This window comes from Malurus melanocephalus, unplaced genomic scaffold (assembly GCF_030028575.1).
Source record: "Malurus melanocephalus ecotype Western Australia unplaced genomic scaffold, MMel_1.1 scaffold_859, whole genome shotgun sequence".
Taxonomy (NCBI): Eukaryota; Metazoa; Chordata; class Aves; order Passeriformes; family Maluridae; genus Malurus; species Malurus melanocephalus.
Genome location: NW_026624091.1, coordinates 102,499 through 115,602, shown reverse-complemented (window position 1 = coordinate 115,602; position 13,104 = coordinate 102,499). Strand labels below are relative to the sequence as shown.

Below are 13,104 nucleotides of genomic sequence, written 5' to 3'. Positions count from 1 at the left end.
AAAAACAACATGGAAGAGTGCCAAGGGTGAAAGGTGGAGAAAATYTGAATCTCCCTCAAGCAGAAGGAATGAAAAAGCAGAGCTGTGGCGCAAAATCTCTTTTTACTGTTGCTTCTGCTGCTTCTGAGTTTACAAGAGAGTTGTGAGCTCACTGAGAGCCCAGCTGATAAAGTCACAGGGATGGAAGAGACCTTAGAGATCACCTAATCCCAACCCTGGGATTATCACCASCCAGCCTCYCTGGGTGACCTGTTCCCAGAACCTCACCACCCTCACAGTAAAAATCTACYCAGCTGTGGGTCACAGCAATTGAGAAAATCAAAGAGAACCCAGGGAGAAAATCAAAGTGGAATCTCTTTCCTAAAAAGAGACCATAAAACACGATCTTATATGAGACCTTACTAACTCAGTACTTGCCTTTGCCTCTTACATATTGCTATTTCATGTTACAGAATATCCACTGACATCTCACTCCATCCATACCCACACTCTGCTAAGAGTAAARAACAGTGTGAGACCTTTAAATCAGCTGGCCAACATGCAAAACTGTCTTCTTTAGCTTTAAGTTGGAGCCATGCTAGAACCAACATGGGACTGGGACTCATCAGCTATTACAAACACAAATAACTCTGATTCACCACAGCAAGTCTGCAGATACAGAGGCCATTCCCAGCCCACTGAAACCCTCTGCAGCTTTTCTTCCTTCTACACTRGTGCACAGAACAATTAGAAATACTCTGGTTTAATAAAAATACATGCACTGTAACAGAACATGCTTTTTACACTGATATAGGAACTCAGCAGGAAATAATAAAACACTAAAAAAGAAAAAAAAGAGAGCTTGTAAATGTGACAGCTTTCAAGTCTCATTGCACAGCTCTCTCTCGAGTTTGGAGGTGGGCCTCTCATAGGGTAGGTAACAATTTCCATTATTCAGTATCATAAAGCTCTTGTTTCTCGAGCTCTCTAGGAAACCTTTTCAAACATCCAGCATCTTTGCATCCAGAAAAGCTGTGCTTGGTGCAGCACAAATCCACTCCCACCCTGTCCTCCGCTCTGACATGTTGAATTTTGTAAGGAAGGAGGAGGCTTTCCCAGCTACCTGGGTGATATTAGAAATATGTCAAGKGGAAGATTAATTTCTGGGTGGAAAGCAGAAAAKARCTTGCTTTTGCCAGACATGGATTGWTYTTTTCTTTCCTTTAAGSAGAAAATATCACAAGCTCAAAGTCCAGCTGAGATGGTGAGTTCAAATACATGTAAGATAAKTGTACCTCAGTTATCATGACCACATACTTTCAACACAAATCATACACAAACACATATTTTACTCTACAAAAGCAAATTTAACATTCTTCTCTGAAATCTAGGATTGATTTATATAATGCACCTTTAAAGTCCCTTTTTAATGTGTTAATTCCTGTTAATAAAGAAAGAGATGTTGCAGGCACAGGTTTAAGTGCAGTACATTCTGCTCTGCTCCCCTCAAAACACCACAGCAGAACTCTCAATAAATAGATATTTAGGAGCTACATGGTGCTTCTTTCTAATCAGGAGTCAATATGGAGAGAAAACTCATGGATCACGTGTAATTCACTGCTCATTTGCCCCTGTAAAGGCTGGGAAGAAAATAAAAGGGGCTGGTGACAATCCTGCAGCAAGGGCAGCTGCAGAGCAGGGCTTTGGAAACCACCTCAAAGGATGCCCCAAGGTGYTCACCTCCCACTGCACCCCGCAGAAACCTTGGCACCTTGTCCTCTGCTCTTACTTCTTCCACATATGTTGTCTTCAAAAGGCATTTTAAGACCAAAGGACGAGCCAAAAACCTGGGGGAGGCTTTTGATCATTCCCAGCATGGAAGGTCTTATGTGGCATTCCCAGTTTCTGCAATAGCAGGAAATACAGCAGCACTGTTGCCATTGTATCTCTCTATGYCTAACGAAACACGCTCAGAATTCAAATGAGAGAATTTCCACTTTGCATAGGCTGTGGTTTTTTTAATGTTTCACTTCCTCCTGTCCTCTCTTCTTCAGGTTTAAAAGAATCCCTCCTTGAAGTAATCTATAGGACACAATTTTATTCTGAACTCTATTGTGTATCTTAACTTGGTATATTTAAGTGGTTAAAATTCTGGAAAAGTTATAAAAGGAACTGGTGCTGATGTTGATCAAGGCTATAACCTACACTCACTAGACAATAATTTATGAACTACAAAAGCTACTCAATCCTCCATGTTTCTTAATGATTCCCAACACACAGTCCACACAATAAGATTAACATAAAATCCAGGCAACATCAGAAAGCCATAAATGTTCGCCATAAATCAGCCACTTCCCCTTCATTAGGTTCTGCACAGYTCAAAACATTTCCTTTCTGGAAAAATCATGACTAGTTACTGTCTGCCTTCAGAAACAAAACTATCAGTAACATTTCCACAGGGATCATCTGAAATGGATTTCTAATAACATGCAGGTTAAAAGGTTTTCTTGTTCTCCCCTTCCTGCAGCCAGCATTTAAACTTTATGGTCCCAATGACACTGTGAAAGGCACATGTGCTTAATAACAAAACCTGTAAAGAAGCATGTCTTAAAACATGTAACTGCATGTTTAAAAATAGAACAGACATGAACTCAGGCACTCACTTAATACAGAGGAGCAGGTTCTATTTATTCCCCCAGCAGCCAGCCTTAGAATAAACTGACGCAGCAGATAAAGGCTCTTATCCTGGGCTGCTTGTATGTAGCACTTCATCAGGTCGCTCAAAGGCACTTTGCTAAAGCAGGGATGTATTGTTATCCCTATTTTACAGAAAAGGAAAAGCTTCCCAAGGTTACAGAAGGTCAGAAGTGCGTATCTGCCACCACCACCCACACACCTTAACAACTGTGCTTTGCCCATTAAGTCACGCTCCAAGAGCTTCACAGAGTATTTGTGTAAACATTTAACTCGTTTYTCTATAAACCTAGGAGCACTCACAGTATTTTATCTCCTAAATTGAACTGAATTAGGCCAACCTCTAATGTGCCCAAGTGCACAACACTGATGGCCTTGATTTCTCTCTCTCTGGAAATGCAGGGAGTGGTAGCATCACTTCTGCTTAAATCTGGAGGAAATACAAATGGCCCTGATGCATCTCACTTAAATAGGAAGACCAAGAAATATTTCCAGTCCTGACAATCCAAATTTAGGTAATGCTTGCCAAATCTCCAGGTGGAAGACGCAAGAGAGAGATTCCTGAGTCAATACATTCCCATCAGCTCAAACAGAGCCTTCTCTTGGAGGAATAACTCAAAGCACCATGACACAAATTAGGGTGACACGTACAGCAAGCCAGTCCCCACAGATGAAACATCCTGCATTTCCCTGTGAGGGAGGTGACACCCAGAAGATGWCATCCTGTCTGGACCATAACTCCCCCCATACCTCCATCACCACAAAACATGGTTTGCAAGTCACGTTGCCCTCTGTCACATCAATTTTGGCCAGATCACCAGCAGATAGGAGCCCCTTCTGACCTCCAAGGGCAAAAAGAAGCTTCAAAACATGCCTGATTATAAGAGCCCAGATTAAATGTTCTTTTTAGTGACTGGTTTTTTTTTGGTTACTTTTATTGTCCCCTCTGCTCCCCTAGCAGGGCACCATCCTGGCAGAGCAAGCTCTGTCCCGACATTGGAAAGCTTCAGTTTTGCAGCCACCTCTTCGCTTGGCTTTCCTTCCCATGCCTCTGTTTGGTGTCTTGTTTAATATTGGAAAGGCTAGAGACTTCATTTTTATGAAGTGCTTCAACAATCAGAATTTTTCAGAGGTGTCAAATACCTTGGCTAGCACCGAGTCAGCCACACTACGGGCAGCGGGGCTGGCATGGCCGGGGACCCAGGCTGTCCCATGGCACAGGGCTGCTGGCAGGCAGGGCACTCTGCTTGTCCCACAAAGTCCAACTGCAGTCCTGGCAGGCACGTAAAAACCAGCAACATCATTTTTTCAGATGAGGCAACTCAGACTGATACAATCAGTGTCTGGCTGGAAGCGACAGACGGAGTGAAAACGCCGAAACGTTCATTCCAGACTGTCGTCCAAGGGTAAGTGCAGCCTGTATTTACAACCCTCTGTTTCACAGCTCAGCCACCGAGGTTAGCCTCAAAACTTCACACAATTATCACTTGGAGGTCTGCATTTTCTAGGGGGTTTTATTCCGAAACACGGCAGAGAAAGAAATGAAATGAATAAGCAACAGCTTTCACGGAGGAAGCAACTGAGAACCGCTTGCGCCAGACACTCCTGCCCTGCCTGGTTCRGTTGTGACAGCGTGGAAATAAAATAAGTAACTGCATTCCCCACAAACTCACATCTCCCACTGCAAAAACTCATGCTGACAGCACCAGGKCACTCAGAGGAAGTGGCTGCAATGTTAGCATTCACCAGGAATCATTCCACAAATAATGGAGCCACTGTTCCYGCTCCCAGTCGGGAGAAGCACATGGCACAGGAGCACCTACGCCGAAAGGGGCTGCACTAACAAAGGCAGATCCAGCACACACGGACTTTTTAGAGCTCTGTACTGGGAAGAAGTGGGGAAATAGGACACTCTGGACTCCCCTGAGATTGGATTCCATTTTCATGGCTAAATTTATAACTATAGAAAGGTATTTAAGCAGCTACCACACCCAAGCAGTAACTAAGGTTTACATGGTTTRCYGAGGTCAGAGAGGATTTGTCTCACRTATTTTTACAGYCTGCAAACAACTCCACTATTCTGAAAACACCTGCATAACTSTCATGGCAGTCAACCAAACAACAATGTTTTTTTCTCCTATACAAAACAATCTCTGACATGCTGTATTTTATCCAAGAGCCAGAACTCTTTTTCAAAAGCAAAATCAGTGAATCTTGTCAACACCRGAGAATGAGAGGAAACACCTTGTACAATCACCCTTGCTGGGTAGGGAACTGGGAGAGGAGGAAGAGCCCCCTCCCATCACACACAAGGAATTCCAAGTTAAAACTCATGCTTTGGAGAAGGCTGTGTGAGAGCAGACAATCAGAACCCACTAGCAGCAGAAAAACACCCTGCAATCTCGATTGCAAAGTTGCTGTTATGATACCATAATATACTTTTTAAGCAGCTCATTACCAATTTATTAAACATTAGGGCTTCTTTGAGACTGCTGGAGATTATTGTTTAAACTGCTATTTAATAGTGTTCAGATTCACAGCATGGATAATTCATTCTTATGCCAACACAGATACACATATGGGGGGTGTAGAGTTGTATTACAATTCTTCTTTAAAATGAGGTTTTGCATGCAAGTAAGTGTGCTTTTTCACATCTAGACCATGAATTAGATAAAATAACTTTCAAATAACAAACCATAGCTTACTGGAGCGCTAAGTGGCACCCTAAATAAACATAAATAATATTCTGACATTTGGATATCTGATGCAACAGTAAATAAAGCCATTAATACAGACAAGTAGGCATGTCTCCATGTTCCAGGAGATRCCAGGCCATCACCTTTTTGAAAGGGTCGTGTGGCTTTAGAGAGAGGTAACAACCTCATTAAAGCCTTTAGTCTGTCTGGAGATTTTCTCATTTGTTTAGGCTGAGATGACCTGCCTTTTTTTTTTTTTTTTTTTTTTTGTCCCAAAGGATTAACAAGAAGAAGAGCACTGCTTCTGTGTCCAAGTTCTTATTTTTAATAAGGAAAATAAATATTAATTAGAATACAAACCAAGAGCAGTCCTGCTGAACTGGATTTTTTTTTTTTCAGAGAATGGATAACCACGGAGTAGAAGGTTGCAATTAATTGACTGATACACCAGGAACCTTTGACAAAGAGTGGTCAGTTTGAACTTTGGGCTCAGTAATGAGCTCTCCAGTTCCCTCTTTGACAGAATGAACCACAGCAGTGCTGCATGACTCCAGTTAGCTTCATTTTATAATTACAAGTCTGTTCTTTACTATTTTTCCCCAGCTTAAATACCACTTTTTCAAAGCGATGCTAAGGGAAAAAAGAAATGGAACCRATTTTAATGAACTCATGCAAATATAAGCCTGGTGAAACGAAATCACAGACCTAAGCAGAATACCGCATTGAACACATTTGTATGTTTTATGCAAAGCTCATCTAAATTTGAGTAATTGGACCTAATTTGGCAATCTGCACAATCCGTTTGCAAACTTCCACCACTGAATTTTAAGTATGAGCCTGGAAAATCATTAACATTTTTATTTATCATGGTGGCCCAAATCCAGCACAGTACTAAAATCTATGTTCAAGTGTTTTGAATGAGGTCTTAGCACATGCACAGCATCCAAGAGTTATCAGGAGCTCTAATTTCAGAGAAAAGTCACTGATATGTTCAGATCACATTATTTTAACATCAAATCCATCTCAAATCTCTGAAGCTTGAGGCCGTAAAAAAAAATTAAAAAAAATCCACTGTGTGTATGCCTCCTCCTCCATGTCCACAATACCTGAAAAACATTCCCTAGATAAAAAAGCTGCTCTGTTGCTCTTCATCTCCACTTTCTCCTTTTCTCCAAGGAACCCTCCTGCCTGCTGTTTCCCCCCTTGTGCACATGTCCACCCAGTTCTCCTCCTTTCAGTGGGCACCTGGTTTCCACTGAGCAGTGCAGAACTGGAGGTGCTTTCCATGCTCCAGGAGTGTGGTGAGAGCACCAATCCAGTTTCCTAAACGCCAGTTCACCCATGCTCTCCCCAGCATGTGTTTTGGCTGCAAAGAGGGTTACTTTTGATTTGTGTCATCTTTTTCTTCAGCAAAAAATGCAATAGGTCTTGAACTTATAAAAATATTTTTCCTCCAGGTACCTTAAAATACTTAGTAGGAAAGAAAACTGTTTCCCATTCAATTGAATTCATAACCTATTTTTTTTTCTGAGGGCATCTCCTTAAAGAGAAGCCAAACCACATTTTTCCTGGTGGAAACTTCCAGTCTGAATTTGGATCAAAGTCTGAATCCATTGCAATGGGAAGATTCACAGTGCACCAGCAAATCAGTCAAATCAGGGGGTAAAGCACCTGCACTGGCACCATGAACCCTCTCCACACAACCAGAACACCACCACAGCTTAACCATGGTTTTGTGACAGCAAAACCATTTTAAATCACAGGCACAGCCAACATCTATTAAGGCAGAACTGTGCTAGATCACATGCAAGTTTAGTTTCTCTCCATGCGTCCTCAGGAAATGTGTTAATTGCTCWCAGCTCTAACACAGATTCTCAATACATCTGCTGAGGGGAAGATCTGATTCTTTCCCGAGCATAATTGAGGGATATTTGGTACATTTCAGCATCATGGTTTTATCCATTCTCAAGCCTCCTTCCACTATCCACCGTTTTTCCCCCCTGGCTGGTGGAACCTGGGCACCCACCCATGGGTGGGATGCAGCTCACACACTTGGCCACAAAGCTCAGCGCTGCCCTCAGGACTCCTCACAGGGAATTCTGCCCCAGGACAGATGTTAACTTTGTCTCATGATGAGCAAAGTCTGCAGCYCAGCATTTTGAATCCCAACACGTCATGCCTCCTCCATCTCTACCTCGAATCAGTTCCTTATGCACTCGATCACAAATTGCTGCCACAAATTAGATTCCATATATTTGCAGGCCATCTTGAGAACTGTGACTTGAAGCAATGTGATTTAGGTGAGAATTCAGAGGAGCCATTCCTGGAGAATTTCCCCAAATCAGAACTGCTTTGCACAGGATTTGTTTCGCTMCCAGGACTTTTCACAGTGTACTCAGTTACAAAGACCTGCCTTTTCTTTTACTATTGTCATGACATTGCTGTAGTCAAGCTCTCTCCAATTCAKCTGAGTAGTAAAAATCAGACCTTTTATTTTGCATCAGGAGATAAATCTGAAACTTATTCAGCTCTGACACATTTTATGCAAATTGGTGCTTGGGTGGAGAGAAGGCTCTGGTGGAGAAAAGCTCATGTCAGCTCCATCTGTAAGAACACAGGTCATTCACAACAGCAWCCCACAGACCTAAGTCTCTTTATAAGGCATGAACTCACCAACCAAACCATGCTTTATGTTGAGGATGCTGATCTTTGACCAGGAACYAGCAGGCCCTCACTAGATGGGTGAAGAATAAATTATAAGCTGCACAGAAACCACCAAATCCAAGAGCAATCTTCTTTTAGAAGCCTTTCCTTGTGCCTGAATGACAAGCAAAAGTTCCTACACCTTGACAACTCATTCACCCCAGCCTGTCAGGTGGTAGAGAAAGAGCTGTGGTGGTATTAAATTGGTTTGGAATGGGAGATGACACCAGAAGTGAAGTTTCAAAATGCACCTGAGCAATAGTGCTCTTTTCACTGCTGAAAAAGAGAACTGAGAAGAACTAACGGGGTTTAAAGGAAATAGGAACCACTAAAGATAATTGGGCAAAACCACCTTTTAAGTCACGACCAATACAGTCACATCCGAGGGACCTGAATTTCACCAGCTGGCACAAGCTTAAACCAAGAATGCTGCACTCCATTCAGCGTAGGCTTGTGCTTATCAGGCTCTGAAGTCTGATCCTTAAACCTGCTCCAAACTGCTGAGAGACTCTTCCCTGACAACAAGGGCTCAGTCAGGTGTCTTTATTAATCACAGCTAACAAATATTTTAATTCTGGGACCTTGGGGAGGAAGGGGTGGAGTGGGGCTYTGTGCCTTGTTCCACACCAGGAGATGACAACGGAGATCTGCAGTGCCTGATTAATATTTTATGCCGAGATCCACTGGGTATGCGGTGTAATTCTGGTGGCTTGTTTTGCTCTACGTTCGCTGCATCTCCAATGTTATTTGCAACAGCTTAGTGGAACAACAACAAAAAGAGGTTTCATTCCCGCAGGACAGCATTGGCTGACCTCTCTCGCTKCTTCATGTAATTCAGAGGGAGCAACCACTAAACAGGAACTGAAAGTGCTTTGCAACTTTTAAAGGGGAAKAAATGGCACTGCAGATTTACATATAGATAGCATTTCAGAGAAGAATGATGTTGACTTCTTCCACCTTGCATTTATCTGCCAGGTTATCCTAAGGCAGTGGCTGGAGGATGAGCCGGTGTCAGGGCAGGGCTGAAGACACATCTCTGTGTCATCGCCGACAGGTCACTGCACTGGCATTAAAATAACATTAAAACACAGTGTGCTCAATGAAAAGAGACAGTGGAAGCAAAATGCATCACTTCCAGGACAATTCTACAACTGAGGGCCTTTTGAGGACTTTTTTTAGAGGTCTCTGATGTGAATTTTTAGTAGAAAGAGGAATACTGTAAGTTAAAACCTCACATTCTGAGGATGGGCACAGTGGGGTCGGTCCCACGCCCAGGAAATCGCTGCATCCCAGAGGCCCCAAAGCTGTCCAGATACCACCAACACTGGCAGACAGCAGCCCTACTGCCTTCAGGGGATGCAATAGTAAAGACAGCTGTTCTGAATCAACATCATCTTAACACATCTCAAAAAGCTTTCTGCTTTCATTGCAATGTATTGATGGGGTGATTTTTTTATTTTTTTTTAATTTCCCTGTTATTCAAAGACCTTTAATAGCATATAACTCAAACCCTCCCATTTTCTTTTAGGAACAGAAGTGATGTTTGTAATGAACTCTGTCGTAAGAAGGTATGTGTCAGGGAAAGACTGGGATATTTCTAGATCTCCAGTCTCTTTATGCAGCTTAATGCTAATGAAAGGAAACCATTTTTTGCACACAGTGAAAGGGAACAGATGGTGTCACAGTTCTGCTGTGGAATTTAAGCAGAGTGACAACCTATACAGCAGATCATCATCATGGGTGAAACTCTTTTAGTCAGTCGCATGGAAGGTTTGTTTGTTTGTTTTTTTTAATTTACTTATTACTATCCAAAATCCTGAAAAACTTTTTCTTTCCTTTTTCTAAAAAAAAATGAAACCTAAAAAAAATGGTATAAAATGCCAGAAGACACATGAAGACCAGCATTTTAAATACACTGTGAAGGGACAGCTGAAACACAGCACCTCATATTGCAAACTGGCTTTCCAATCATGTATCCAACCAGACACCAGTCACTGGCAAGGAAACCAATGAGGGCTTAAAAATGACACCGTCAAGCTGAAAATCACTGCTCTGTCTGAAACCTGGTCCTAGCTTTAATTATGCCTGCAGGGCAGATGACAGGGGAAAATAAATCTTCTTTTCAATTCTAATAATTTTATATTTTACACTTTCAGCTGGCAATATTCTATGTGAAGTTCATTGTTTTATTCCCAGGTTCACCTGCTTTCATCTTGGAGAAAAACAAAGACAAACAAAAATCATATAAACATCATAGTTGGAAATCTACCCAAAACCTGGAAAATTAAAACTGCCTTTCTATGCAATGATTTGTTGCTGCTGTTGTTTTTAAACTGATAGCTGAATTTTTTTGACCCTACTGACAACTGAGTCAGATTATCTTTTCATGTGCTGATCCTGCTACAGGCATCTGAATCCCCACAAAGCATCCCCCTCTGGTGAGACAGTCCATAGGTAACTTGAAGTTTCACAATTTTTACTGCTTTCATTCCTTCAGATTCCTCTCAGCTTACTTCAACTGCCTGCATGAGTATTTTAGAGTGCATACCASTAAAAGCAACAGATGACATGCTCATCCACTCCATAATTCACATTGACAATAGCCAATCTCTGCTCAGCCCATATCCCACAAGAAAAGGGATTAATCAGGCAGCGACATCCTGCACAACAAAGCTCAGCTGCTGGGTTAGGGTTTAGATCCCTCCAGGAATGGTCTGAACCCACTCCACGCTCTCTGAAAACTCTGGAAAGCATTTGCACGATGACTCCCCCATATTCCCACAGGGATGAATGATGCGTGTCCAAAGCTACCCAGTTGCAAGCCTAATTACAGCTTTTACAATGACAAAATCAGGTTTTAGATACAGCCCATGTTGGCACACTGCAATTTGCAGCGTGCTCWGTTCTGACTGTGGGGGCCAACAGCAATCAGGAATTTATGTGAATMAGGACTGGGAAGATGAATTTATGTATTCAGGAATGAGTTTGCATGGCTGAAGCATCGAGACTCGGGGAAAGCAGAGCAGCACAAGCACCTGATTGCTCTGGTCTCCAGTGAGTGACTGTGCTCCCCCATGTCTGTAAAACAGCAAAGCCTGAAACTAAAGTTCTGACATAAAAGAGATGCTCCCCTATCCAGTGAGGGTAAGGACCAGCTTAAAATTGCCCCCACTTAGCCAGGATCTCTGTCTGTATGTGGGGATAAAAGAGCATTTCCTCAAGCAGAAGGGGATGCCAGGGCTCTCTCAGAGACCCAGCACCTCCCATAACACAGGAGCCATTAATCCCACCACAGCAAACCAGCCCTGACCCCAAAAGTGGAAATATTTACCGGGAGGATTGCACACAGATACAWTAGGGATGGAAGCACTTGAAGGGGGGAAAAGTGGGGAAATATTCACAGTGAGCAAATTCTAAACCTGTTCACAGAAGTTCATAAGGTGTAACCTGCTGATTAACACATCTTTCAGGGAGGGACAACACCACCTTCTAATGCTTCCTTCGAGGAGAAGTGAAACACTCGGGTTTTAAGGCATTTACAGGGCATTTCCTAAACGTGCCAGGTAAAATCACTCCTGTGCTCCAAAGCACCCARGCTCTTGCTGCAGAAACSMAACAGCTATTACACAGCAAGTGTGAAGTGAAGAAGCAGAAAGAGAAGAGATTGTCAGTAAATAGGGTTAATCCCTGCAGGTAATACCCTTTCCGTTAAATTGTGCAGCATTTTCCAGTCTGCAGATTCTCAATCCCATTTAACATCTCTCTCACGCTGCAAGCAGACACATCGGAGCTGCCCCCACTCCCCAAATTCGGCAAAGCTGTTTTTGCAGGCAGCAGCCAGTTAAACTAAAGGCTGCTGGTACTACCCCGGGAAGCTGTAGGGGGGCGGGTGAGCCGCACAAAAGATCTCCACACAAAAGGCCATCCTTTTCATCCTTTTTTTCTTCTTCATTTTTCTCCAGCTGAGCCATAGCTTTATTCAATCAACACTTAAAAATAATGCAAATATGGGAGGGGGTAGGGACTGGGGGGGGAATGATATGGGGCGACACCTATTTTAATACAAAGAATCAAATTTGTTGGGTGAGGGGATGTGTGGAGCTTTCAGCTATCATTTCCCCCAGCTTCCAAACGAGCCCTCTAGCCCGCGTCCCCAGCGCTCACAGAAATACATGCAGCATGCTACAGATATTTTCTTTTTTTTTTTTTTTTTTTCTTTTTTTTTTTTTTTTTTTTTTTTTTTTTTCCCCAGGAGAAGACGTAAAGGGCTCGACTCCAAAAAGGACAGCGAACATCTTTGCATTCCCAGCAAGACCCGCACAGCACATATAATCATATGAAAAACATGGCTGGCTGGTGCATCGACAGATGCAAACGAGAAACACCAGACTTAGCCTTATTTAGATCACGGCAAAATTAAACGGGGACGAGAGGGGGAGAACGGGAAATAATTGCGGCTGTGTAACATGGCTGCACGCTTTTCAAAGGCTCGCGACTGGCAGCTTGCAGGGAGCAGTGAAAATGTGAAAATGTGTGTCTGCTCCAAAGGGAGCTGTTCTGTTGGTGCCACCCCTGCAGCACAGCCCGCTCATCCCGCTCTCCATCCATCCATCCCGCCGCCCGGCCAGCCCGCACMCAACAACTGAAAACACTTTTACCTGATCAATGCAACTTCACGGCAGCCGGAGGTAGGGATTCGAGCAGAAATGCAGCGAGGAAKGGGGRAAAAAAAAAATCTGCTTGGATCCTTCTGGCAGTCCACAGCCTCATCTACATGCATCTGAGCGAGCCCTTTCCAGCAGCTGCTTCTTTTATCAAGCCCACAGGCACAGCAAATTAGTCCGGTTAGACAGTTGAGTCAATGTGGGCTATTCACAGCGTGGCTGCTGCAGGAGCCCGGCTTCTCCTGTCCCCCTGTCCCCGGGTAGGCACCCGCCCACCTCCACATGGCCCTGGATAAACACGGCTCTCACGGCACCCACGGCACGCACCACATGATGCTGACAATCACCGCCGCTCCCCGGACCTGGGC

The 13,104-nt window shown here is 43.3% G+C and overlaps 1 protein-coding gene across 1 annotated transcript in view; it reads right to left on the bottom strand.

Moving 5' to 3' along the window:
- Window positions 1-13,104, bottom strand: part of LOC130585290 (membrane-associated guanylate kinase, WW and PDZ domain-containing protein 1-like) — a gene marked incomplete at its 5' end in the record, with an annotated part of 111,281 nt that overhangs the window by 60,078 nt on the left and 38,099 nt on the right. The window lies entirely within an intron of this gene.